Below are 6,508 nucleotides of genomic sequence, written 5' to 3' on the forward strand. Positions count from 1 at the left end.
AAATCTTATAACTGATATTTGAAACACTTTTACCCATTTAATTGATCTGAAATTTTGCACACTTGTGTGAAGTCAGAGGCAATGCATGAATCAATTAACAGAATAAACAATTTAAAAAATTTTTATATATTAAAAAATTCTATATATTGAAAAAAATGAAAAAAAAATTTAATATTTGAAAATTAAATGAGAAATTCATTGTACATCTGTAAGATTGGAGACACTGGATTCTTTGGAAGTGCTGTCTTTAAAAAGTAATTTTTAAACGTATATTATTTTATTTTAGAACATATTCATTGCAAAAATTTGTCTGATACAGATATACGACTAGTGAAAGGAGGCATTGCCGATACAGTATCAGGTTTCAAACCACGCGAGATATTGGAACATGGAACTTTTTGAAAGCATGGCAGTTTCTGATGAGCTCAGTGCATCAATGGTCACTGCGGTGGAAGGTGTTAGGTCATGGTAGGTTTTTCTATCCATTTTCTTATGTTCCATGAGAATATATTACCTATACAGAATTCCGCACTGCGTTTCAAGAGGTTTTTACTGACATTTTTGTGAATTCTGTTCATCCCATTTGGTTCCAAAATATGTCATCATGGCAAGGCTAAGGTATTGGCCACGATGCTAAATCAGTGGTTCCCAAACTTTTCAGGCTGGCGCCCCCTTAGGCTCCCTAGTGAATTTCTAGCGCCCCCCACAGACATGCGCCTCTTTCTTGAAATTTAGTACGCTGCAATTTTAAAAGAGAAAGGTTAAACACAAATGTGTATTTCACAAATAGAACCCCATTTAGTGAACCAATATGTTTTTCAGCTGTTGCAGCACTAGAAACCTAGGACATCTCGGGCGAATTTACGGCCGGACTCACATATCTCCAAATTCAATTATCAAGTTGTATCTCCAAAACTAATGAACGCAGCTCTATGAAACTTGGAACATGTATTCATCAGAACCTAACGGTGTTATTTAGCTTGTAATTTTTTTGAAAGTCACTTTTGCGTATATCGCAAAACAGGCCAAAATTCGCAGTGATCAAAGAATTTTTCCAAACTATTGAACGAAATTTTGAATATACATTCCTAACTACCAAACGGTGATTTTTTTTAGCTTATAATTTTTCATAGATTTTACCTTTGTTAGCGAGTTTTTTTTCCATTTCACCGTCATTCTTGATTTCACACTTCCCTATATTCGGCCCATATCGCCGTGCAATTTGTCACTTAAATTCGAGGCGATAAAAAATTTCTTCCAAACTACAGAACAAATTTCAATGAAACTTTGTATATAAATACCTAACCTCTCAACAGTGATGTTTAGCTCGTGACAATTTTTTATTTTGCTTTCGTTCGCGAGTTACATAGATATTGGAGGAATGACCGGCTTTTCTACCGGCAGGTTTAACCAAGAGCCGTATAAGGCCGTATAACTGGCAAACGAAGGCAAAACGAAAAAATTGTAACAAGCTAAACATCACCGTAACAAGCTAAACATCACCGTTGCTGAGGTTAAGTATTTTAATACTAAGTTTTGTTCAAATCTGTTCAGCAGTTTGGAAAAAATTTCTTGATTATTGCGAATTTAAATAAACACGTATTGCTGTTTAAACACGAATGAAGGTGAAAAAAACTCGCGAACGAAGGCGCAATCGAAAAAAATTTCACGAGCTAAACGAGTTTGGAAGAAATTACTTGATCACTATGAATTTCGGCCCGTATTGCCATATAACTATGACAAAAACAAACGATGGCAAAATTCAAGCAATTTTCACGAGCTAAACATTATTGTTAGGTCCTAATGAATACCTTTGTGTACCTACTAAGTTTCATCGAGTTAAGTTCATTAGTTTGAGAGATATTCCTTGATCATTGAATTTGGCAATTGGCCGTGAGACCGGCCGTTAATTCGTCCGAGACGTAAACCCAGGAGAGGCTAAAAACAGATCTGTGTGACAAAACCATGGCTGGGAGTTAGGTGCTGCACGTGTTGTGTACAAATCGTCAAACAAACTTTCGAACTTCTGACTTCGACTTCGGTTGTCGCCCCCAACCGCCCTCTTCTTCCTTACCGCCCCCCAAAATCTTTCCATCGCCCCTAGGGGGGGCGATATCGCCCACTTTGGGAACCACTGCACTACAACATGTATAACTTGGCAGCTATCTGGCAGCCAGACGCACCACTGTGCAGAACAGAAATTGGGTGAATATTGCCAGATCTTTGGCGATGCATTGGCAGCAAAATTTACACCTTCTGAAGATCTTGCCAACACATTTGCATTGAAATTATTGCATATGAGAAATAACTTTGAAATTACTGGAAATCTGAAGGACCACAAGCGCACACAGTAAGGCTATCGGTAGACTGGAAGGTTCAGGATGCAGTGACGCTTGTCTGGAAATCAGTTACATTGTGTGTAAGTGTTTCGGTATGTGGATAGTAAAGGATATACTATCAAAGTAGCTTGCAGCACTTTCTTATTAAAAACTACCCAGCAATGGATCTTGAAAATGGCCGGCGATGCTTTGGGCTGAAAAACCATATCTTAGCAATGCTGCTTGCACCCTCTGCACCCTGGCAAGATGCGTGGTGCCATCTATTGAGAGAGCAGTAGAGTAGAGACTGTAAGAAGGTGTTAGGTCATGGTAGGTTTTTCTATCCATTTTCTTATGTTCCATGAGAATATATTACCTATACAGAATTCCACACTGCGTATCAAGAGATTTTTACTGACATTTTTGTGAATTCCCTTCATCCCATTTGGTTCCAAAATATGTCATCATGGCAAGGCTAAGGTATTGGCCATGATGCTAAATCATTTGCAATAAAGTTGGTGATAGGACCATTAAGACGTTCATCTGGTACAGGCTTAATAGTACAATTAAGGGGTTGGCACTTGGCTGGTATGATTTCCTGAGGTATTTATATTTCAGCAGAGAGAGCAGGAGAAGTTGGCCTCTGCTCAAAGTAAAAAGTAAGAATGGTTTCAGAGTCAGATAATTAGTCCTAGTCCTAGTGAACCAGAATGAGATAGAAATCCTTCAAAATTTGCCCCAACCCCATCATAGTGCATTTCCAGTGTTTCTATGCTATTTAACTGCTCATTTGCTGTTTTTTTTTGTCACAGCAAGCTTATTAGAAGCTTGTATCCACTTCTATCAAGGCTTGGAATTTGGGAAGTCATCAGGTTGACTAAAGCTTTGAGCTCAAGAGTCCCTAAGTATATTTACACCATCTCCTAGCTGGTAACTGCCTCATCATTGGTACTGACTCCAAAAGGGGTTTCATTCTCTGCCTCGCTGAGGGTGCAGAGGGTGCAAGCAGTGTTGCCAATATATGCATTTATAGCCCAAAGCATCGCCAGCCATTTTCAAGATTCATCGCTGGGTAATTTTAATAAAAAAATGCTGCTAACAACTTTGATAGTATATCCCTTACTCTCCATGCACTACATTGACTACAACATGTATAACTTGGCAGCTACCTGGCAGCCAGACGCACCACTGTGCAGAACAGAAAGTCGGTGAATATTGCCAGATCTTTGGCGATGCATTGGCAGCAAAATTTACACCTTCTGAAGATCTTGCCAACACATTTGCATTGAAATTATTGCATATGAGAAATAACTTTGAAATTACTGGAAATCTGAAGGACCACAAGCGCACACAGTAAGGCTATCGGTAGACTGGAAGTTCAGGATGCAGTGACGCTTGTCTGGAAATCAGTTACATTGTGTGTAAGTGTTTCTGTATGTGGATAGTAAAGGATATACCATCAAAGTAGTTTGCAGCACTTTCTTATTAAAAACTAGGGTAAACGCGGTATATTCCGACACATTAAGGACGCATCGAGAAATGAAAAACTATAAAAAAAATACCGTATGCGTTACGTAAGTTCTGTTGCCTTCACATGACTCTCAAAACACTTCACTACGCGTCAGCAACGATGAAACGTCACAAAATGTTGCCATATTTATTAAAAAGCCTTTAGAATGGAAACCTACCAAATCCCTATATTCCGTCACTTTGTGTGGCAACATCCGACATGTGGTGAGTCGTATTCAAATTTAACTGATACGTATTGCCGACATCCACGTGTTCGAATTCCGTTTGCTGTGTGAGCTGTATTGGGATACAACACGGCTTTGAATTAGAACACTAACGAATATTGAACACTACTTAATTACGTTTTAATTAACAGCTATTAGGCTTTTAATTAAGCAAATTTCAATTTTTGTACAAAGCTTTGAACGATCTGTGTGTGTCCAATTCAAGTTGTGTCGGAATTAGTTTTCATGTGTCGAAATCCAACATCTCAACTTAATCATCTATTAATTTATTTACGACTTGAAATCAGCAAATACAAGTATACTTGAAGGATTCCTAATATATTCACAGACGTATTTAAAAGTCTCAAACCATAATATTCTTCCTATAAAAACAGTTATTCACTATTTGGTAGGGCCATGTCAACTGTCAAATTTGACACATTTTTCGATGATCTCACCACGTGGCATGCATTGTCTCTCTTTGGATCTCAATATTTTCCCACTAGATGGCCAAGACCTAGTGTTTTTGCAGTATTTCGACACGCAAATGTATGACGTCACCATTTCAACCATCAATGAATGCATGGAACTAAAACAAAGCTTAATATAAAGGAAAAGCTGGAGAGGTGACGGAATTACCTACGATGTCAGAATATACCGCGTTTACCCTACCCAGCAATGGATCTTGAAAATGGCCGGCAATGCTTTGGGCTGAAAAACGATATCTTAGCAATGCTGCTTGCACCCTCTGCACCCTGGCAAGATGCATGGTGCCATCTATTGAGAGAGCGGTAGAGTAGAGACTGTAGAGTAGAGTGAGGCTTGACAGTTGACACGATTCTGCTACCCAGACCGCCAAGAGATTATCAGATATCAACAAAGCTATCATGAACCCTATGTCCTAGCAACCTTTGCTTAGTTCTAGATTTATTATTCTTGTTATTCACTGCATCCACCATAGCACCTCTTGCAGTCATTCAAATTTTCAACTACTTTCTAAATAGTTGGCCAAAGACTGGTGAATATCTATAATGCAATCATTTCAATCCAAATGTCTCGGCAAGAACTTTTGAAGGCGTATATTTTGCTGCTGATGCTTTGCCAAAGATCTTGCAATATTCACCCACTTTCTGCACAGTGGCGCGGCCTCACAGGCTCGCCGGCCTCGGGAAGTCGGAACGGGGTCAGACGTCCCAGATGAAAGGCTAGTTGTTCTTGTTTTTTCCTACGTTTACTCCCACCCCGTCCCATCTTCCTAAATTAAATGAAATAATTACATAATGCTTATAAAAGTTTCAAGAGCGTTACTTACGAATAAGAACGATGTCGATGACCTCTTTACACCACCGGCACCGTCAATCGCAACGTCTACTTACCAATACCAACTACGGCTTTATGTAAACAGCAAATCCGTGAGGTCGCGTTCCGCAAGTACGTAAATTTCATGTTGATTAAATATTTTTTTAAATGGGAGGAACAAACTATTTTAAATGTCTTTTTAGACAATCATATCTGCATTTCTTGAAAAATAATCATCCAATAATTATTAATCAGTTTTTACTTCACTTTCCATGACAAAGCTGAAAGTCACAACAAGTAAGTTTATGTCTGCGAATATAAGGCGTGTCCGTAAAACAAGTTCCTCGGGATGAGACTGGCGCGAGGGTGCAGGCTAGGCAACAGAGGCAGGTTGTTGGAGAAGCTTGAACCGTTGTCGAGAGAAGACGTGTCAGCAAACCTCTCTGCTTTCTTGTATAATGTGTCAGTGTTAACGATCTCTCAATGATCAATACATCTGAGAGCCAAGATCTGATTGACCCGGGTGCGTCACCAGACGCATCAGGTCTAGATTTCACGATGACAGACTCTCAAGTCAGACATTTCTGTGAAAGTGAGATCGCCGGTGAAAATGATGCGACTCCTTCCAAGACCCAAGATGGCGACTTGTCAAACTGCAGAGAAATACGTCGGAAACGCAAGAGTTCGTCCATGCCAATTGAAGATACGTCTGGAGTGATCAAGAAGAGGCCTAATACCAGAATAAACTCAACGCCTATTGAGCAATCAAGTCAGAAGACCATCACTGCTGCAGCAGATGCTGATTTACGCAGCGCAACTGAGCGAAGGGATTCACAGGTAATACTCATCCGCCCAGCTGACAATAGTTCTAAGCAGATGCTGACCTTACCAGAGCAGCTTTGCGCAATATTGGAAGCTCCACCATTCTCAACCATGCAGGTAGAGGATGTACGAGTAAATCACCGAAAAGGATTGATTGCCGTTCAACTAATGATTGATGATGAAGAAGATACCACTCGTCTATTGCAACTTACTCAGCTCGGCCCTTGGTCAGTTACATGCTCTCAGCCCAACCAGGGAAGGTATTGTTATGGAGTCATCACTCCTGTTGATACTGGTGCTGATATATCTGCTATGGAGAAGCGTGTTAAAATAGAT

This window comes from Hyalella azteca, unplaced genomic scaffold (assembly GCF_000764305.2).
Source record: "Hyalella azteca isolate HAZT.00-mixed unplaced genomic scaffold, Hazt_2.0.2 contig9739, whole genome shotgun sequence".
NCBI lineage: Eukaryota > Metazoa > Arthropoda > Malacostraca > Amphipoda > Hyalellidae > Hyalella > Hyalella azteca.